The following is a 23,224-nucleotide window of genomic DNA, read 5'->3' on the forward strand; positions in this document are numbered from 1 at the left end:
CTCTCTAGCCGATTCTGCCCGCGATGCAATTATATTGCCCTACTCACGTCAAGAATATAGGCGACTTGCTTAAGGCATGCCTTGTAGTTCGCAGCCAAAGATAACCCACTCTAGCAGACGAATAAATGACTATAGATTTTTTGAGACAGGCAAGTCCTTATCCATATACGCAGGAATATATTGCATGAAATGTGTCTAGTCGACTTTCACTTTTTACGAGCAAAAATACATCCATTGCCTTCCATAAAAGCCAGAAAATATACTTTAACTAATAAGGAGGGAAGAAAATTGTGGTATAATGGCCCATCGACAGCGATTCCATTAGTGAAGGAGCACATATGCAGACTGAACAAGGCTGAGGCAGAAATTCAGCCCTCTTCCCACATGCGAATCTAGTACCCTATGTACCCTGCTTGGTGCCTTTGACTAGAAGCACTCTTGAAGTTGCGGCTAACGCCAGCTTCGCCTCCGTCTTTAGTCTTACGACGTGGTACAGCCTTTACTACCTAACGCATCTATATACTCGCAGTTTAGCTGTCTTTTGGTAGTTGAAGTATTAGGAGTGGTATCTTCGGAATGACTAGAATCTATAATTAAGTCTACGCGTATAATAGATTAGAACCATCCAGAGTGTAAAAGTGCAATTCGGGTGCAAAGGTTTGTTAGCCTAAATAAGAAGATAGCTTCGTTTTCGACAATCAGTTGAGCTTCTGCAGATCGATACAACCCTCGAAAGAGTCATACACACATCAAAAGAATATTTGATGAAATAGGAGTGATGTTCTGCATGTATACTGGAAGCTTATTGTTTTCGCTTCTAGTCAATCTTTCAGTCTCTAGTACATACTGTGAACAGAGAACACGTATATCATTCACCGATAGATGATTAGGAAAGAACAGTGCTCTTATAGACATTGTCACAAGGAAACAATTTGTCCTTTTCTTTCTCCGATGCCGTAATGAGCACGTTAATTCAGCATGGAGATGGCTAAAATCTTATGTAAGACATGAGTCATGGAGCGACTTGTGATTCCTCATGTCAAAAACTCGTTCAAGAAGAGAACACAGTAGAGGGTAGTAACATTATTTCAATACTACTGGGATCGCAGAGGGAAGGAAAGTGCTCGGTAATAAGATTTCAGTGCTTAATTTAACATAACTCGATAGTATGGGGTAGAAAGATATAAAGGTTTAAGACGGTAGCAGTATTATTTATTTATAGTTTAGGTATCAATTGGTCACGCAATAAGCAAACTTCCGCCGACAATCATTCAGACACTAAACATAACAGTTTGAAATGTCTATAGTTAAGTGAACTGTCATTATATGAAGCCATTTCGACAGACGTATTCACCTTGTTGTTAAGAAAAGACATTACACAAATTACTCCTATTTACCGTCCAAGTCCCAGAGGTTGCTGTCCGGTTCGAATAGAGTAGAGTCAGTTGAAATCTTCTAATCCGAACATTGTATCATCGTTGCAAGAGACGCCCGATCTCTGTATAATATGAGAAGTTAAACTTGGACCCTGTAAAATATTCTTCAATGGAGTATGACGTATTACAAAAAGTTGAGTTAATAGAAAAAGGGCATTAGCTCTGCTGATGCGGTGAGGTAGTGAAGTGCCTATGGCTCGTATTCGCTAGAAGGGGATTCTGATTATGAACAACAGAAACATGTTTTATGTAAGTTCGACGAAGTATTGAAGCGTCGATGTAAGATTTCCGTGGTCCCAGAAATGTCGGAATGGCTTCTTCAATAAAGGTTTAGCACACTTGACTCGCATTCGGGAGGACGACGGTTCAATCCCGTCTCCGCCCATCCTGATTTAGGTTTTCCGTGATTTCCCTAAATCGCTTCAGGCAAATGCCGGGATGGTTCCTTTGAAAGGGCACGGCCGATTTTCTTCCCCATCCTTCCCTCACCCGAGCTTGCGCTCCGTCTCTAATGACCTCGTTGTCGACGGGACGTTAAACACTAATCTCCTCCTCCTCCTTCAACAAAGCTACAAGCGTTACCTTCTACCAACCTTATCTTGTTGAACAAGCATGTCGTGGCCTGGAAGGTAAACCACTGTAAAAACAGTAAAAATATACCTAGTTCGTAGTACGTAACGGCCAGTCAGTCGATGAGACATTAAAGTGAAAAAAAAGCAGCGGTCTGTCGGCTGCAGACGAGCCTAACGGCCCTGCTCCTACGTGCTGGCAAAGTGCTGAGGCGCCGCGGCGGGCCGTGCTGTGCTCAGCACAGGCACAGCCACAGCACCACCCACGCAGCTCAATGCAAACGCCGCTAAAATCACTGCTGCTTTCGCGATCTTATGCTCATCTTCTTGAATCACGAATACAATATATCACCTGCAGCCTTGTTTCGTCGTAAGGACTCTGCAGGATGTTTCGTAGGGAAGTACTGTTAAAAACTAAACTCCGCGATCAGGCCCTAAGGCAACGCGGTGTCGATCGATTATAGTGCTGACAAAACTCAAATGTCAGTCCATCGACAAAAATTGTGAAATATCTGTGTCTGTATTGTAAGACAGTTAAAAATCACTATTAAACTGTCCAGACACATTAATGTGACCACCTGTCAAAAGCCTGAGTATGGTCCCCAAGCGTAGATCATACATACGTTGATGCATTGAGAATTACAGAATGACGAGATCACCCAGGGAATGCCACAAAAATATTTCCCGAAGCATAACGCCCCCTCTTCCAGCCTGGTTCTTCTGACGATTGTTGCAGGGCCGTAGACGCCAACGACCATCTGTCCGATGTAGCACAAAACGTCATTCATCTGAAAAGGCCACCTGTGAACGTCCAGTTGTGGTACTGGCTTGCAAATTCCATCATACGTTGCGAATGAACGGCAGTCACCGGAAGTGCGTGAACCAGGCACCTGCTGCGGAAGCCTATATGCAGCAACGTTCGCTGAAAGGTCGTTGAAGAGACACAGTTGGTAGCCCCTTGGTTCATCTGGGGAGCGGGAAAGGGGGGGGGGGGGCGTTGTTCAACAGTTGCACGTCTGTTCGGCTGTACACGTCTCAGCAGCCGTGGTTCACCCGTGTCATGTACGGCCCGTGGTGCACCACAGATGCCTAGGCGCCGGCTTTGGATAGTGCCATTTTCCCATGGACATCACTCTTTAACCACGGCACCACGCGAACAGTTTACAAACTTCGCCTTTTCGGAAATGCTTTCGGCCTTAGCCCGCAAGCCTTGCCCATTTGGATGTCAGATGACCAGGTGGTAACATCAATGTGACTGGGCCTTGTAAAATGCAAACTTATACCGATAGCCAAAAGTAGCTAAAGCTCTAGATGACTTACGTGGTCTTAGGACGTCTGTCTGCCCAGTCCTTAGTTCCAGTTTTATGGTCGCCGTTTCCGTGGAGGCGCATTTTTGAGACAGATGAAAAAAATCAGGAAGGGCAGAAGAAACGGGGAAAAGAGAAGGGTGAAAAAGGAAGGGCAAGAAAAAGAAGAAGGGGACTGAATGGAGAGTTTTAAATCAGGCGCGGTACCAGGATTCGGTTCTGTGTTGGGAGGTGGTCGGGGGGCACCGTTTGTTACGTTACTCTTTCTCTCACCCTCCTCCCCCCCCCCCCCCCCCCCCAATCTCCCGGCTCTCCGAAATACAGGCTGCCGTCGTGTTTCGTATTAGTATAAAATAGATGCCTAAGGTTTTAGTAATAAACTCAATGAAATGCATAACGTTTTAATAGAACAATAATAATAATTTGTTTACGCAGGTGCGTAATAGATCGTTTTAGCGTTATGTCCAAGAAACTATAATTCAGAAAAATATAGCATCTGAAAGACACTCTTCCGAAAATTTGAGAAGTCTGTGTATCATATAATCGCTTTAAGAACCCTACCAGCAACAAACTACAACAACATTTACAACATCATAATAAAATGGCTCTGAGTACTATGGGACTTAACTTCTGAGGTCATCAGTCCCCTAGAACTTAGAACTACTTAAACCTAACTAACCTAAGGACATCACACACATCCATGCCCGAGGCAGGATTCGAACCTGCGAACGTAGCGGTCGCGCGCTTCCAGACTGAAGCGCCTAGAAGCACTCGGTCACCCCGGCCGGCTACAACATCATAATTTATACGCTATAAAATTGAAGTGTGCACGCACTTTAGCAGTTTTTCACAACGGACTACGATTATGAACACAGGTCTGCAGGCTATGGTTATACGAGAGTGTAAATGAGCGGCTTCTGCCTAGGTTCGGAAAGTCAGTTTTTCTGTCATTTTTTGTATTAGTAGAGACTCTTTCCAATCTGTCTTTCTTTATTCAGCTTCACGTATTTCCCGGCTTTACTTGTGGACTCGCGAATTGTGTCGGATTTGTTGTTGACAGCAGATGAGGCCAGCCTGGGATTGTGTGCATTTACTTGCTTGAAGTGTTCCCGGTCAGGACGAAATACCATCTTCGTGAACAGGTCTTCACTCAAGCAACTAAATAGTGTCCCGTGTGAAACGTAGCTTGTAACTCATAAACTCCTCACCATTTTCGAGACACTTTAGTTTTCGTGCTAGCTTGTTCTCCGAAAGTTAGCGTGAAATTTGGAAATTAACGTATGTACACATACAAAGGCTTCTACTAAAATGTTGTGGCGACACCCATCACTTCCACCCCCACCTTTTTAAATCTACGCCCGCTTTATCATGGGAAGGTGATGGAGATGTATGAAAGAGAATCATGACAGATTCAGACTAGACAGTGTTTCTGTAAGAACTACCTTTCCATGATACAGGGACGCTTCATTCTTGTCTTCGCCTGCTAGATGTAATTATATTTTGCCCCTGTTGATTTTTGTTTACATCTTTGCATTAATCGATACCGAAACGGTGATAAAGGACTCGTTAGTTTTTGCACACACCGCAGCTTTGGACTGTGTGTTGTTGCCTGTTTCGAATTGTATCATATAAGAAATAGCGACTGAAATGTGTGCTTTTTATTTCATTGTGAAGTCGTGGTGATCTCGGTAAACGAATTAATTACGGAAAGCAGCATGAGAATAAATATTAATTGAAAGGGACGGGGGGGGGGGTGTAAGACGGGGTATGTGGGCGCCAGCGGTGGGAAGGCAAACTCGATGTCTGCCATGGATGCCAGTTTCTATAGTTACGTCACTGGTCATTTCGAACTCAGCTGTTCTGATCCCTTTTAACAGATGTTTTCATCGTAGCGTAATTGTACGCTGACACAGGACTCTCCTCTGTCCTCAGAGTACCGTGTGCAGTGTGTGTCCTGTAAACGGTTGTGAGCAGCCCTAATGCAAACCAATGGGTGACTACGAAAGTGGATGGAAGGATGAGGCTGGAACTCTTTATCAGTATATAGTCCCTACTTGTGAACGCATCTGGACCGCTGGGCTTAACTTCTTTGTCCGACGAACAGAAGACCATCTACGCTATCAAATGCTTTCGCTCCGTAAAACAGCACTTAACAAAGGCAGGCAGTGCCTATTACGACGTGTTTATGTGCTTCTTAGTTCTGCCAGTTTGTCTCTCTTTATGTGTTACATCCTTACAAAGTAACAGACTCTTTAAGCCACTAGAACCGCGTTCAGAATAGCGGGGCTAAAGTAACAGTGCAGCCACTAATTTAAGTTGCAGATGGCTTTGTTAAATCTCTTCAAGGGGAAAATGCGATTGTGCAATTGTATTAGCGATTTTGATGTTATTTTTGTGAACAACAGGATAAAAGCAGTTTCTGTTTTACCACATTTGTTTCGTCTATGGTAACTCCTTCAACAAGTCCACATGCCCCAATGCCGAATGTCATTAAAATGAAATAAAAATAAGATATCATTATATTACAGATATAGAATAGATTTTTGTTCAGTATTGTTTGTCATTTTTTGTCCTTTTTGTTGTCTCTACTATGTTTCACTGAGCCACGAAAGGAGAAGCTTTTGTTACTTACCCAACTAGGTAGGAACAACGCATCGGAATGCCTCTATTGCTTGTCCTTACATGATATTGCCGGAAAGTGTCACATGTCTGCGCATCATGTCTGGAGGACCATAGCAGGACGTAGGAGTCCGTATATTCTAAGTATACACCTACTCATCGGTACTCGCCATGGCGCGTTTCCACTCACGTATGGGTATCGGGATCGCGTTCTGAGGCGCGCATAGATGTCGATTTTAACCTGTGGACCCTTCGTCTGCCTAATGTTCTGTTCTGTATTTTGGTTGATACTGTATTGAATGCTGAGCTCGTCAGTAGGAGATACCATCGATACATAGGTGACCAGTATTGTCTGCAAGGGTTCTCAAGAACTTCGCAATGAACATGAGGAACTTGCTTTTGTTCTGAGGCCTCATTCATGTACACTGAGGTGACAAGAGCCACGGCATGGCGATATGCACATGTACAGAGGGCGGTAATATCGCGTGCGCAAGGTATAAAAGGGCAGGGCATTGGCGGAGCAGTCATTTCTACTCGAGTGATTCATGTGAAAACGTTTCCGGTGTGGTTATGGCCGCCGACAGGAATTAACTAACTTTGAACGCGGAATGATAGTTGTAGTTAGACTCATGGAACATTCCAGTTTAGGAAACCTTTAGGGAATTCAACATTCCGAGACCTACAGTGTCAATAATGTGCCGACAATACCAAATTCCAGGCTTTACCTCTCACTACGAACAATTCAGTGGCCAACGGTCTTCACTTAACGACCAAGCCAATCGGCGTTTGCGTAGAGTTCTCAGTGCAAACAGACGAGCAATACTGTGTGAAACAACCGCGCAAATTGATGTGGGACGTACGACGAACGTATCCGTTAGGGCATTACGGCGGCATTTGGCGTTAATGGGCTATGGCTAGCCGGCCGGAGTGACCGTGCTGTTCTAGGCGCTACAGTCTGGAACCGCGCGACCGCTACGGTCGCAGGTTCGAATCCTGCCTCGGGCATGGATGTGTGCGATGTCCTTAGGTTAGTTAGGTTTAAGTAGTTCTAAGTTCTAGGCGACTGATGACCTCAGAAGATAAGTCGCATAGTGCTCAGAGCCAAATCAACCATTTGGCTATGGCAACAGATGACCGGCGCGAGTGCCTTTGCTTGCAGCATGGCATCACCTCTCCTAGGCTCGTGACCATGTCGGTCGGACCTTAGCCGACAGCAAAACTGTAGCCTGGTCAGATGAGTCCCTATTTCAGTCGATAAGAGCTGTTGGTAGGTTTCAAGTGTGACGCAGACCCCACGAAGTGATGGACTCAGGTTGTCAACGAGGCACTGTGCAAGCTGGTGATAGCTCCATAATGGTATGGGCTGTGTTTACATGGAAAGGACGGGGTCCTGTGGTCCAGCTGAACAGATCAGTGACTGTAAATGTGTACGTTCGACTACTTGGAGGCCATTGGCGCCGGCCGCGGTGGCCGTGCGGTTCTGGCGCTGCAGTCCGGAACCGCGGGACTGCTACGGTCGCAGGTTCGAATCCTGCCTCGGGCATGGGTGTGTGATGTTCTTAGGTTAGTTAGGTTTAAGTAGTTCTAAGTTCTATGGGACTTATGACCTAAGATGTTGAGTCCGATAGTGCTCAGAGCCATTTGAACCATTTTTTTGAGGCCATTGGCAGCCAGTCATGGACTTCACGTTCTCAAACAATGATGCGCCGTGTCATCGGGCAACAACTGTTCGCGATAGGTTTGAAGAACATTCTGGACAATTCCAGCGAATAATTTGGCCTCCCAGATGGCCCAACACAAATCCCGTGGAACATTTATGGGACGTAATCGAGAGGTCAGTTTGTGCACAAAATCCTGCACCAGCAACACTTTCGCAATTATGGACGGCTATGGAGGCAGCAAGGCTCAAAATTTATGCTAGGGACTTCCAACGATTTATTGAGTCCATACCACGTCGAGTTGATTCACCATGCCAGGCAAAAGGAGGTCCGACGTGATGTTATGAGGTATCCCAAGACTTTTGTCACTTCAGTGTATGTAAATACTGGCTTTTACCGCGGCTGCGCTCGCGTAGCATTAGTTTTGTTATGATGAGTGATGGTGAATAAGTAAGCTACTGTACGTGCAATAACGTCAGCTTGCGAGCGCTGCGCGCGTGCGGAGAGACGTGGTCAGGAGCCTGCATCTATGCATCGCACTATTGAAGTAACTACACATTATGCGACGTATACATTATACAACTAATTTAATAACTTTCATCGTGGTTTATGTTCACTGATTTTCAAAGAAGTCTGCCCCACTATCCCATTCCCTACTTCGCTCTCTTAGGGGTCTTTTTCTTGACACCAACATTCATCATAATCGTTTCCATGGTTTGGCCGTCAAAAGGCAACAGACAAACACACTTTCACATTTATGATATTAATGTGGAAGTATGGATTTACTTTTTTACAACTTTGTTTGGAGTGAAAATATTGTCTTCTCAGCTGAAATTCATAGAGATAACAGTTATTAAAGAATTTCGCATTATTATGGCGTGTTCGAACGACGTTTTGGCGGGAACCAACGTTTCGTCCCCACCTGCAGAGGGTATCTTCAAGTGAAATTGTACCTTCTTCGAACTTCCCATTCACACACTGGTTGCTACGGTTACTACGAGAGGCTATACACAGAGGCGATATAGACGTTAAGCAAGAAAATAAATATAACAAGAAGGAGGAGGGAGGGAAAATGAATGACAATTGGATTCCAGTGTTGGGAGAGATGTATACTAGTCGTCCATCGGGGAGCGATAACAACAGAGGACAACAGCTATCGACAACGGCCAATAAAAGGGGTTGGCGGAAGAAAATGCTGACCTCAATTGAGTAAGGATTAGACTGACCGCTTCATTTGCTATGTTTTCGAACGTACCACATGCTCTTAGGTAGTAGTTCCCTATGTATCGCTAGAAAGAACTGTCTGTTATATTAATTATTTCGTCTACTCGTACTTATGTTCTCAGTAGGAAGAAACAGCCCAGGCTGCGAAAATAGTAAGCTTTATTGATGCGTTCGTCTTTTTGAGGCATCTTCAGAAATCGTATAGAAACTGCAACTAACGCATTAATCATAAGAAGCCGAAATTTTCGTGTGCACCTTCGGCGAAGACATGCAGCTATGCCGAAGATGCACAGCAGAATTTCGACTGCCTATGACTAACGCGTTACCCGCAATATCTATACGATTTCTGAAGATGCCTCAAAAAGACGAAACGCGTCAATAAAGCTTATGCTATATTTGTAACCTAGACTGTTTTTTGCTACTGAAAATATGTCACAGTTGCTGCATCGTGCCCACAGGGTCGGAGGATTTACGTATTTATTTTCTTGTCTTTGAATCTAATCAAACATATAACATACAAGATCTCAAAATACGCTCTTGTGGGTTAGCACTCATTTCCCTTAGATAGCGTTTGGATAATAGAAACAAATTTTACCGTGTGCACTCTCCCACAGGCTAACCCCACAAGCGCGTATCTTGAGATACTGTACATTACACGTTTGATCAGATGCAAAGACAAGAACAAAATAAAATAACGAAATATAATTTATGTAACCGAAAGTGCTATCTAACAATAATACGGAAACGAAATTTTACTTAAGTTAGTAGCAAGAATCGAAGATTCACAGAAGTTACAATCCGCTTGAAAATATTTTCCACAGATGGAGACGAAACATAGGATTCATGCGAGAAATTCATTCGCCCACAGCGTTATAGCCCAAAATATTTTAGTGAGTGTGACATTTTCCGCCGTGAATGTTTACATTTTAAATCCATATTTCTACATTACATGTTTTTCTTGCCACAATGGCTGACTGAAAATTAAGAGGCAAGTTTATAGCTCTGTTATGGTCAGTATTCGGCTGTTTCCAGTTAAACACTTCATTTGCTATTTATGCTTCGTCTTAAATAATTTAGAGTCAAATACTTTCAATTTGTTAGCAAGGAGTCGTTTTGACAAACTCTGTTAACACGTGAGGAGATTTATTTCCCACAAAGACCGGGTTACAGGCATGCTGAACAATTTTGAGGCAGATAAATTTACCAGCGTCCCTGTGGGATTTGAAGTGTTTTACTTGTCAGTGCCAGCTTGATTGACTCTTGAGGAAACAGGACTACAGTCGAGAAATGCGATATAACACCGAGTTATTAGTCAGCTATCGGTCCAGTCCTCGCTCTCCGTGTAAGCGAAAGGTTTGCAGCCGCACGTCGTCGGGACTTCGGGGCTGTGACGGGAAGCGACCGCGAACCGCGTGGCGTGGGCAGCGGCCGATCGCAGACTTCGGCGCACGCGCAGTGGCAGAGATAACAACTGACCTGCGGGAGCGCGCAGGCTCTGGCGGCCAGATCAAGCCGAAGCGGCCGAGGCGCCGCGTGATAGCGCAGATAAGCAGGCGACGTGACCCGACGCATTGGGCAGCGCGGAGTGGCGGCAGGAGTTTTTTCTACTCAGTTTCTCTGCCCGCCGCCGCCGACGCTGCTGTCGCCGCCGAATGAGGGCAGCCGAGGGGAACCCCCACTCCTGCGCGCGCACCGCCGAGCGGGAAAGTGAACTCCATTTCAATGCCGACTGCGGCTGTGTGCGGAGCGTAGAGCGCTGAGCGTGTGTTGTGCCGTGTCCCTCCCGTTCTTGTTCATGGATTACGTTCATGGATTACCGTCGTCGCGTCTGCCCGCAACTGGCAGGTAAGCAGTGCAATCGTCGTGCGCACTTGCGCTCCTTTTTTGAGTGTTGTTAAACTGTTTTGCCGTGCGAGTGTTGTGTGTTGTCAAAGCAGAAGACACGTGCGCCCGCGGGTTCCAATAGTGGAAGGACTCGATACGTCACTTTCAAATGTGTGTGTTGGCTGTCATCGTTTGAGAACTATACTTAGAGACTTTTGCATTTTCTCCCCACTCTAATAGTCTTTGAACAAAATTGATTGAGCCAAAGACGACAAAAGAGTAAATCGATTCAGTGCAACAAGAAAGAAAACGTTCCGACGACATCTCCGACAGTGAGTCTTATGATTTACATAAGTGAGAATAACATTTTATATTTTGTTGTGATTTTTAAATTAAAAGAATGTGAGCCCGTACAAGAAAATTTATAGAATGGGCGCCACACGAAGTTTTTATACATTTGAACAAAAAAAAAGAAGAGAGTGTCACAACAATCAAACATTCACCGTTAGGATCTTGGAAACTTTCACAGCACTGTTACTTATAAGACTTGTCTGGTGTGAACAGTGGTAAGGGCGACGAAGTTAGGAACTAAACTAGCGCGATCCTTGGGAAGTGAGTGGAGTGCAGCCTGGTGCATAGACGCGCGGCTAGACAAATAGCTAGCAGACCTTGATCGCCAAGGTTCTTCCAACGTTGCAATAGCCAGCCCTTGTGCAACATTGACAAACGAGACGCGACGCGCAGATGTGGATCTTGGTTTCTATATTAGACTCTGGCTTCTGCGAAAGCTGCCCAAATTCTGCATCTCCCGCCGAATTGTTTCATCGCTGTCCGGAAGTTTCCAAATGCCTAGGAACAAAGTACAGCTCTCAACCATTTCCTACACCATCGTTTTGCTTCCGTGTGCTTGAATAATGTGCAGCAGATACTGTATGCAGCTACTCGATGATCCTTTGAAGTTCCGCCTGATCAAATGCTGCAGATAAGGCAGTAGGATTGCGTCCTTTCGTGAGTAAGCGTAATAGTGATCGGTCTGACAGAGCAGTGAACTTCCCGCAGCTAATCATATGCAAGAGTCCATCAACAAATATTTTAAATCGAGCTGTGGTAGAAAACGACGTACCTCTTAACACTAACGCGTAGGAAAGGAAGAGTTATCAGATGGTCATTTGGGAAGCAGAGCCAAGCATTGTTGCTACTACATTTTATTTATTTATTAGGGAAGTAATTTACAATCTATCGGTGAAGCTGAAATACAGTAAAACTGTTGTGGACGCGACCATTGAGATGTTTGTCCACCGTTTATCCTTTGAAAGAAAGTAGATTATATTATTCAGATCATTCATATTCCAAAGATGTTACACCCCTAATTAGTGAACAGTGTGGTACTGCATGCAGTCTTCGTCCAATATGAAGAATTGGAGTAGCGCAAAACGATCTCATGTCACCAAGTCGTACAGTGTGTCAAATGTGAAGTTGTATTTAAAAACGGGTGGGAAGCATATCTTCAAGGTAACAGCACGTAAAATGTGGCACCTGCGCCGGCGATGAGTCAGCAATGTAAACTCAGTGCAGTTCTCTGACCTCGCAAGGTGTATGGCACAACGGTTTTTCACGATAAGTACTTTTGACACCTCAGTGAACATAATATGGCGGTTTAAGGCGATTGCCTCTTAGAGTAATCCTATTTAACGCATTTTTATTGTCGTGAACGTGTAAGCAACGTAACGTGATTGATCTGCATAATTTTAATTAAATATTAATAATTTTGTAGCAGACATTTCGCACCTGATGCCTTGAATTGGTCATCATCGCTATCAGGAAATTTATACACGTTACTGCTCGCCCAGCGACAGCTGCTAAATATTTGTAACATAGCCGTACCGTTGATATCTTCCAATTTGTTGACGATACTCACAGATGCAGAGATGAATCTAGAATGGCTGATATCAGCTTAGCATTTTCTTTTAGAAAATAGGACTGAGAGTCTGATACTATTGTGTAACACTGAGTACGAATTATTTTACAAACCTTGCTACTGAATTCGATAATACTGTATACAATAAGTTTTCCATTGGAAAAATATCATTTGACTGTGCACTATCTGCCGAAACGTCAAGGATCTTACGTTACTGTGCGGAAAGGACATAGAGGCTTACTGAGGGACTGGAAGCTGACTAAACCTTATTTTCAAAACTAAATTTGGCCTTCGCAGCTTAGTAGTACAGCCAGGTTATAAGAATTTTTGTGAATTTCTCTGTTAACAATTGTAAAGACGCAAAATACGCACAGGATACACTACACACCAAGCTCCAACCTAGAATCCAACATTTTGAAAGCATTTCATTCTAGAAGACATATACATACACGGCACATCTAAATCCACTCCCATGTCCGAGGTTTGTGTGTGTGTGTGTGTGTGTGTGTGTGTGTGAGAGAGAGAGAGAGAGAGAGAGAGAGAGAGAGAGAGAGAGAAATTTATGTGTAGTTTGTATTATCACATGTGAGATTTGGTGTACATTTCTTTTGGAAAGGAAAGCACAGTTTACTTTCTGTATTTAATGTTTTAACTTCTCTGAACTGAAAATTTCCTTAGACACATATGAATAGTTGAGTGTATCTTTGAGATTTGGAGAGGCGGAGGCAGAAAGATCGTCGTTTGTTAAGCTCCTATCTACATTTGACCGGAAGCTCAGCTTTTTCTACAACCCTGTAAAAAGACATCATCTTGGTGTGATCATCTAGTTTAGAAATACTATGTAATCTGAATCACTCTCACCTGGTAACTACATGAGTGCGGATTCAGTGGAATGCTAGTTCCCTGTTTCATTATGCGCCACCTGTTCTCCAGAGAAGGTAAGATTGGACTTAAGATCATCTCAGACTTTGCCTACACAAGTAAGAAAAATGTTTCGGAATATACGATATCTTGGCATCTTATCTTTGCCTCCGTGCGTTAGTTTGGTTGATTATTTATTGACATTTTGTCGCTTAGCTGTACAGTCAAGTGTAACGCACATATTTGCATAATGTACTAACTGAGAATAATAAATTACTGTAGTAAACAAATTGGGTTGCTGCCGGGAGAGACGGTATAAACAGTGCGCGCGAACGAATCTCAGTGTGGCCGGCGTGTGCCGCAGTTCACTTTCGGAGGTGGTCACGTCCTCTCTTCGCTCCTCACACCCGAGCGCAGCATTCACTGGACGGTTGTATTCGAAAGCGTAGGCTGTAAAGTTTTCTGTGCGTGGTTTTAACCACAGATTGTTGTCTGCCAGGAAATTATTCCTATAGAGCTGTGTGGATGGGCCAGAAATGTGGAAGGCTTCCAGCCGGAAAGGAAAAATTTTGGAAATTTGTGATAAGTTCCTATGGGACCAAACTGCTAAGATCATCGGTCCCTAGGCTCACACACTACTTAATCTAACTTAAACTAACTTGCACTAAGGTCAACACACACACCCATGCCCGAGGGAGGACTCGAACCTCCGATGGGGGGAGCCGAGCGAACCGTGGAAAGGCGCCATAGACCGCACGGCTACCCCGCGCAGCTGGAAATGAAAAGAATGCAAGGTTTCGAAATGTGATGCTGGAGGATAATTCTGAAAATACCGTGGTATGATATAATCTCAAACGAAAGAAGTGCTGAGAAGAGTACCAGATACAAAGAGATTACTGAAAACGGTCGCTGCTAGCAGAAATAACATGTTTAACCACCTACTCCGCCATTCGCACCAGTTAACTATTCTGGTCCACGGAACGAGGGAGGGGACAAAGACAGAGAGGGTGACAGATACAGGAGGGAAGGAAGATTGGTGTTTAAAATGTTTAAATGTGTGTGAATTCCTAAGGGACCAAACTGCTGAGGTCATCGGTCCCTAGACTTGGACACAAACTAGCTTATGCTAAGGACAACACACACATTCATGTCTGACGGAGGACTCTAACTTCCGGCGGGAGGGGACGCGCAATCCGTGACATGGCGCCTCGACCCGCGCGGCCGCTCCGCGCGGCAAGATTAGGGTTTAACGCTCCGTCGACGTGGAGGTCATTAGAGACAGAGCAAGAGCTTTGATGTTTCAAGGATGGGGAAGCAAAGTGGCCATGCCCTTTCAAATAAATCATCCCAGAATTTATCAGGAACGATTTAGAAAAATCACGTAATTCCTAAATCTGGATGGCCGGACGCAGCTTCGAACCGTCGTCCTCCCAAATGCAAGTCCAGTATACTAACCAATCGATGAGGGGATTCATGGATGATTTTATAGCTGGCAGACGTTAGGAGAGCATCAAGAAGGTAGGAGGTATGTGTGAGTCCACCAGCTATCGGACTGAGGAGGAAAATTGCTGGGTAAGTGCGAGTAGCACTCACGCTCCGAGGGTTCCGCAGAAACTTGTGTGTATATTGTTCATCTATAGGTTTTGATGAGTGTGTTTGCGGGTATTAAAATATGAGACATAAATGATTGCATTGACTTAGAAGCTTAAATTTTTACAGCGCAACCGGCCGTGGTGGTCGAGCGGTTCTAGGCGCTACAGTCTGCACACACATCCATGCCTCGGGCATGGATGTGTGTGATGTCCTTAGGTTAGTTAGGTTTAAGTAGTTCTAAGTTCTAGGGGACTGATGACCTAAGAAGTTAAGTCCCATAGTGCTCAGAGCCATTTGAACCATTTTTTTACAGCGCAAAGTAACCGTGGAATTTAGTGTTTCACAGAAATTTCAGGATTGTACCTCAGCTTGTTCCTGAGTAAAAGGGACCTTAACAAACGGACAGCAAAGTGTTTCTACGGGATTCCGTTATTCGCCAAGAATCATTGACTGGAGACGCAGCATACCTTGAAATGAAGTCCCATGCTACTTGAAAGAGCGAAGGGGAACGATGTGGGAGACCCGCACAGCCGTACTAGGCAAGGTCCTAATGCTGGTGGCTTGTCGTTGCCTTCCTCCAACCGTAATGGGGATGAATGATGATAATGAAGACGACACAACACCACCCAGTCATCTCGGGGCAGGTAAAAAATCCCTGATCCCGGCGGGAATCGAACCCGGGACCACGTGCTCGGGAAGTGAGAACGCTACCGCGAGACCACGAGCACAGACCGTTATACATTACAGATTGTAATTCGATGCAAATGCTTTTATTTACCTGCAAACAGCGGCACTATGCAACATTATTATGCTGCTCCTATGCGTTTCGACTACCCGCGAAGGTCAAATTTCTGTTCCTTTATCCTTGATTTAAGGACAGCAAAAGTCAGTCTGTGTCCCGAGTTAAATGGGTGTACGTGCACTTGGCCGGTAGCAGGCGGAGCCGGCGAGCACGAATCGACGTTAGTCAGCGCGAGTGTGGCAATGAGGAGTCGGTAGCATGACATATGATGCCCTTGTGAATCATTTCTTCGCGGCTGAGCGAACTACCCGACGCGGCCAGTTTTGCCCACTGGAAATTACAATGGTTCCACTTCCGCAACTCACAATCGGCCCTGTAGCGCACTCCCTTTCTTTCATCTATAACAGGCGCGCAGCTCTTCCTCGTATTTCTAGTCCCACGCAGACCAAATGGTTCTTTGTAACATCAGTGCTGCAGTTCTTCGAATGCATTCGCTATGCCATCTGCTATTGAGTGTCTGCATTTCTACCTTTCCCCTTGTAGTTGCGTAGTAACCTGATTCCAGCAGTTTCTATTTATTTGCTCAATTGTCTGCCCTTTTGACGGAAACTGACGTAATACAGAAGGCCTTGTTTTCAGTTGCAGCGTCAATCGTGTTTTATTCATCGTTAACTGCGTTAGCACATGTCTTACATGTGCCATCCTAGCAACCCTGGTTTCGACTTTCTTCGGCGTAAGACTTCGCAGCTCAAAAAAATGGTTCAAATGGCTCTGAGCACTATGGGACTTAACTCCTGAGGTCATCAGTCCCCTAGAACTTAGAACTACTTAAACCTAACTAAGCTAAGGACATCACACACACATCCATGCCCGAAGCAGGATTCGAACCTGCGATCGTAGACGTGCAGCTCATTTTGAGTTGTTAATCAAGTGAGATTTTTGTCGCATAGTCTTGTACTTTCCTACAAAAAATTTCGGCATTGTGTAAGCAAAATCCCACACTTGAAATGCAAGAGAGGGGGAGCAGTTGAACATTCTGCTCGTAGAAAGAGAATATTATGCAGGGTGTCTCGTAAGAATCGTCAAGCGAGTTTTCTCTGGTGTTTCGGCAGATATTTGCTGTTTTGTTTTTGTAACGTGTAGCTGGAGTCAGGCCAAACAAATTCTGTCGATCACGTCGGTTTGTTTCTCGTTACAAACAAAATGATTTTTAAAGTGGAATTTTAGTAACTTTACGTGCCCATTCGACATGCGGTCCCAAACTAGTCCGGTGCGATATTCGTTTTACCGATATGTATTAGCAGGGACAGTGAAACACGAGGAATAACGAGTACTCCAGCATCGATAGCACCGGCCTGGCTGATGCTGACCGCTGCCGCCATGCACAAACACGCTGCTCTGTCGCTGCTAGACTACTGGTTATTCTTCGTGTCTTACTGTTCATGTTAATACTTATCGGTAAAGCAAATATCGCACTAGACTAACCTGGTAGCAGTCTATCGAATGGGCACGAAAAATTCCGATTTAAAAATAATTTTGTGTAAATCGGGAAATGAACCGAAGCATTCCGTTCGCGCTGGGCGTCGTGTCAACGACGTATGAGCAGAATTTGTTTGGGCTGACACCAGCTACGCGTTACAAAAAAAGCACTCCGTCTGCAGGCCACAAGTGGCCCATCGGGACCATCCGACCGTCGTGTCATCCTCAGATGAGGATGCGGATAGGAGGGGCGTGTGGTCAGCACACTGCTCTCCCGGTCGTTATGAATGTTTTCTGTGACCGGAGCCGCTATTATTCGGTCGAGTAGCTCCTCAATTGGCATCACGAGGCTGAGTGCACCCCGAAAAATGGCAACAGCGCATGGCGGCCGGTATGGTCACCCATCCAAGTGCCGGCCACGCCCGACAGCGCTTAACTTCGGTGATCTGACGGGAACCGGTGTATCCACTACGGCAAGGCCGTTGCCCGTTACAAAAACAAAACTGCAAATATTTGCCGAAACACTAGAGAAAATGCCCTGACAACCCATAGGAGAGATACTTGGTATAGTAGCCCAAACCCGAGTCAACTCTTCCAAAGTTATCTACTTGACACCGACAGCTTTCTCCTTCCATGACCTTTTCTGTTATACGAATCGATCTACGAGAGTCTCAAGTCGGCTCATAATTGTATAAATACCCTGAAATAACGCTCTCTCTTTCTATTTGAACTAAACTGCATCTAGAACGACTAAATTGTAAGAGGAGGAGTAGCTCAGTTGGACCGAAAAAGATATATGTGACCTTGGGAAAAGGATCCTTGTGGAGTGATTTTGGGAAACATGACAGATCTGAACAGGCTGGCTGGATTGGAATTAGAGCGCACTTTCTCTATAATATGAGTCCATTTTCTATCATCTTGCCCCTTTACTTGATACTAGAAGAAAGATCACTTCGCAGATGTGCCCTGCACCGACTTACGTGCCATTACTCCGCAGCCTGTGCTAAGAGATCGAATCCCACTATTGAAAATTACATGAGGAAGAAATGTTGCTCACGCACCTCTTTGCTAAGCACGGTCATCATTGCTCCTCTCTGTTCTTTGACTTGAAGTGCGCTGAGGTTGAGAAAATACGCTACAACATTCGTTTCGGAATGCTCAACCTGCTGTGAGCTCGTCTTGTAAAATAAACGTGTCAGTTGCACTGCAGTTTTTTTTCCAGGCGTTATACCGCTTTTCAGGGTCAAAGGCTAGCGAAACTTTGCGCACAGTTGATTTGACATTATTTTTTGTGGCTGGAGGACATTCTGAATGTCTTGTACAGAATTTGTATATAGTTAGGATGAATTCTGTCCTGTTTGTTTCCGTGTTCTGTTTCGGTGTCACATTTCTAAATCGCATTGGAGAACCAGCTCAGCATTCCCATAAACGGAAGTGCGAAACGCCACACACACACTGGTCAATGTACCAGACTAACGACTCTTAATCCGACGCGCTGATTCGATCCGCTTGTGGATTACCTCTCAGTCTCGCAGCGCAATGTTCTACGCTTTACGTTACTCGAGGCTATCCGCAGAGAAAGTTTATTGTTCAAAACAGGCACGTCCTCCTCCGTGGCTCACTTGTAGAGGCTTGATGATCTCAACATTGATCGAAGGTACGCATGGATTCGGGTCGTGTAGCTGAATTAGTGCACTTCAGCGTCTGTATTATAACCATTAAACTCCAGCTGAAATTTAAATTAATCCTGACTCGCATGTAAGTAATCTATGTTAAGAATTTTTATTGCTTCCTGTTTCTCTTTTTGCTACTATACACGCTCTTCCGAGTTGTTGAATACCAACGCAATTTAGGGACTTGCACTACTGCAGCTGAGCACTACACTGCATGACTGTTATTTCTTCCAGGGAAACGAGAGCCAGTCTGTTTCATGGGAAATAACAGCGGAGCTGTGTCTAGCGCCAGATGTAGATAGTACTTTGATGTCCGGGGAGGAATGGAAGACAGCAAATCGAGGACGTAGATGGCCCACCCGCAGACAGTGGAGGATGCTTCTGTAAGGAAGACCGGGGAACAGCAAACGCCGTGTTTATTTGCGAGTGTCAGCTGACCGAATTGTAGCGGCGCGGTGCGCAGAGCGGCTCGGTTCGGTTTGTCGTAGCGCAGGCGGACTGGTTGTGAGTCAGTGGCCTTGCGGCGTAGTAGCTTGGCATTGGCCACAGGGTCGGCCGTACCTGCACTCACTTCCGACTTGGCAGGCTGTGCACTTGCCGCTGCTCGCTGCGCCCATCCTCTTCCAGTTTCCTTAAACATCTCCTGTCAGCCTCGCCAGCCCGCTCATCGCCCGAAACCTCTCAAACTCGGCCTGAGAACAACTCTACCTGAGGAAGAAGGGGGCTCGTGCACTCGTTTTCGTTCGTCTCTGTGCTCACTTCTACGTCTACCTCAAGAGCATTGCATTGTATTAGGAAGAATACTTTCTTCATACCACTCCGTGTCACTTAACCGCAGAGAAATGCAATAATATTTCATGTTACCTTTCAGCGCGGCGGATTACAAAGGGAAGGGTCCCGGGTTCGATTCCCGCTCGGGTCAGAGGTTTTCTCCTGTCGGGGACTGTGTGTTGGGTTGTCATTACGTTCGTATCGTCATAAATGACATTCCACTGTTGAGATGGATGTATTGGCACGTCCCGAAAGCCAATTAAAAATTTTTGTTTTTTTGCATATGTACAGCGGGCTTAAAAATATTCCTTTTTCTTTCCATATTATAGTAAACACTACGGGTAGCTAAACCAATGATAGTGACATTTATCAGCGAAAAATCTCGTGTAACTTTCCTCGGATGGGAAATGCAGTTAAAGAACTAGTTACCCTGTTGTCGAGAAATTAAAACCCGCTTAATTCGTTATTATTAAAGAAATAAATTTTTAACGATTTAAATAATACTGCATCATTTACGTTTTCTTCGTGCGTAGAACGACGCATTTCAGGACTTTATTCTCATTTTAAGAGTAAGCATATATCCTTATTACATATTATGTCTGTGTGTGTGTTGTTCTGCTTATCTTTCCCTGAAGTCGTCATTGTTGGCTTTATTGCGCTCGTAAAATATTTATCTTCGCATTTTTGACACACTAACGTTACAGAATACTACTTCTTGTGTATCAGTTCACAGGTAATCTGCCTTCTTCGTTACGCAGAAATTCACATACATGCAAAGAAGCATCATTCACGCTGTTTAAGTGAAATCAAAACATGGTGCGACAGTTTGATGACTGCATCCAAACTCTTTGGGAAGCAATAATGTCGGAATATTTTTCTACTTCGCCAATCACATTTTTTTTTTTTTTTTTTTTTTTTTTTTTGCAATAGCCGGGTTTGCTGATAAAATTACTGGAGGTGTTTTCATAACAGCCAGATTTAATTTCCAGTTCTTCTAATACCGGCCAAACGTAAACAACATCTTCCACAGAATGGTGAGTATATGCATTAGGCCTTTACCCTACATCTCAGATACTTGACGTAAGATGCCCTACCACTTCCGGACCTTTCTTCCACCATGTAATTCTGACACAGCCTTGAGATAGACCCCTGATGTATTTTAACCTACAAAAATGCGTAACCGTCTTCTTACATTACCGAAAGAATACGCAGGTAAACTAATTTATCTAACTTCGTATGAGTCCGCACATTGCATACGAATACAGATTATGAAAGGCGCAACAGCTTGTTAGATGATGATGATGATAATGAAAACATCGAAGACAGTTATAGCGCTACCAAAAAGACGGCTCTGTTCGTACTCCACAGAAAGTCTCGTGCTTTTCTTCTGTACGTCCCTACCAAGGAGTAAATCATGGAGACGTCCTGCTGCAGTTTGCTACGAAGATGGGGAAATGTCACGAAGAAAAAATCATTCATCCTCTGTTTTTAATGCCCACGAGCAGCAGAACCCCTGGTCCCCGGAGCATTTCCCCATGGGAGATATTCAAGGTCAGATGGCAGAAAGTTAGCCGCGAGCGTGTGCGATGTGTTTTGAAAAACTGTTCTCATGGTGTTTAGACACGCAGGGTGTCTGAGATTAAGCCTCGTCACAAAACTCTATAAGTAGCTGATTCATTCTGGAAACAATAAGCACAAGTTAAGGCTTCTTTGACTCACGCTCGAGTTCCAAGGTTCCTTTTATGTTAATTATTAGAGGTTCCTCACGTAAGTATGATTTCGTCGATTTTTACGCGCTCAAGTTGTTTACTATACATGATGTCCGGGGAGGAATGGTCAATATTCAGGGATAAGACAGAAACGATTATTCGTAGCAAAGAAGTCTATAAAACATGCGTGCCTTAAGAGCTATGAGCACTTCTTTGTCTTAGATACTAAGAAACAAATCTTTTCTTCTGCAAGCTACTTGCTTTCCAAATTCTGAGAGGTGGTGGCACGAACCAATCAAGAGAAAAATATACAGTAAATATGGGTTCTAAAGTGCATACCTTAAGAGTAATAAGCATTTACTCATAGTCACTACTTTGAAAGACATTTATTCTACTGAGCAAATGCTCATGATTCTTAATTTAATTATTTTCGAGCCCATGTTTTGCACATTTTTTTGATTCGAGTAGTAGTTCCTGTCACATCCCTGAATGTTAAGCATTCCTCCTGGAACAGCCTACATAATCTGTCGTAACTTTTTTATTTAAAAGTACACAATATAAAATGTAGTATGAAAGCTCGCACCACTTAAATAGTGGACTGTTTTGTGAAGGTTGCTCAACCAGAGGAATAGAAACTTTTCGTGGAGTAGGGGAGTGTGTTGTATCTCCGTACAGTTTTCAAAGTTTCGCCTCTAGTCAGCCTTGTAATTGAAGTTTAGTATATTTTCTTACTGCATTTTTAAATTATTGCATTCTTTTTTATATGCTACAATCTTTTCCTGAAATTACAAAAAGTACTCCGGAAAATTAAGCTTTACCCAAATGAGAAAACGTGATCCTGTACCTAGGACCAAATATTCAGTTGAAATTAAAAAGCGTTGCAGTCGAGAAAATTTTGTTAGTACTGTATTTAATAGTCTATCTGGTACATCATTACTCTACTACACACCAGTAATAATATGTAAGTGAGAGCAAATTGAGCGGAAGTATTATCAAAAACCAGTTACGATTTGAAATAGGATCTATTAGAAATTAACACAAATTTCCATTTTCAAGACAGGTAAAATTGTTGAGACACAAAAGAAACTCACTTCAATTGCCAATATCACATGTTCCATGGTAAAAGACCTTCTTCTGTTTCAAAGTGCAAAGTAGCACTCTACCGACGAAGTATGATGTGACTTACAGAGCGCAGCAATCAGTCGTCCTTTTTAGATTTTTAGATTTTATTATGCAAATCCAGATTTCGGCTAGTAGCTAGCCATTCTCAATGCGCTATTTTTTATTCTCGTTGCATGTAAGTCCCTGTTGTTCGGGCGTCAGTCACAGTTCTTTGAGTAGTATTCAAAGAACTGTGACTGACGCCCGAACGACAGGGACTTACATGCATTGAGAATAAAAAAATAGCGCATTGAGAATGGCTAGCTACTAGCCGAAATCTGGACTTGCATAATAAAATCTAAAAAGGATGACTGATCGCTGTATTCTGTAATTTATAAGTCACATACAGTCGCTGAGGGCACCCACTTCCGAATGGAAGGTAACCTGATGTGGCGTAACTGTTCACATGTTATATAAATAGTTCTAAAAATATACAGAATTTTAGCTACGGTCACAGGTTCGAATCCTGCCTCCGGCATGGATGTGTGTGATGTCCTTAGAGTAGTTAGGTTTAAGTAGTTCTAAGTTATAGTGGACTGATGACCTCAGAAGTTAAGTCCCATAGTGCTCAGAGCCAATTACAGAATTTTACTGACCGATTGTGTAGCTGAACAGTCAATAATATATGCCAAAAAAATGGTTCAAATGGCTCTGAGCACTATGGGACTTAACATCTATGG

The 23,224-nt window shown here is 44.0% G+C and overlaps 1 protein-coding gene and 1 pseudogene across 3 annotated transcripts in view; one reads left to right on the plus strand and one right to left on the minus strand.

The window, feature by feature from the left end:
- LOC124554815 (ecdysone-induced protein 74EF) overlaps nucleotides 1-23,224 on the plus strand; it is an 893,955-nt gene that overhangs the window by 276,672 nt on the left and 594,059 nt on the right. For 2 of the 3 annotated variants that reach the window (XM_047128472.1, XM_047128474.1), the window contains exon 1: nucleotides 10,565-10,658. The exons of the other annotated variant lie outside the window; for it this stretch is intronic. The gene's annotated coding sequence lies outside the window, so the exon portion shown is untranslated. Of the gene's footprint in view, nucleotides 1-10,564; nucleotides 10,659-23,224 lie in introns of those variants that run through there. 3 annotated transcript variants of the gene reach the window in all.
- On the minus strand, nucleotides 17,600-17,717 carry LOC124557147 (annotated as a pseudogene).

Source organism: Schistocerca americana, chromosome X, assembly GCF_021461395.2.
Source record: "Schistocerca americana isolate TAMUIC-IGC-003095 chromosome X, iqSchAmer2.1, whole genome shotgun sequence".
Lineage (NCBI taxonomy): Eukaryota > Metazoa > Arthropoda > Insecta > Orthoptera > Acrididae > Schistocerca > Schistocerca americana.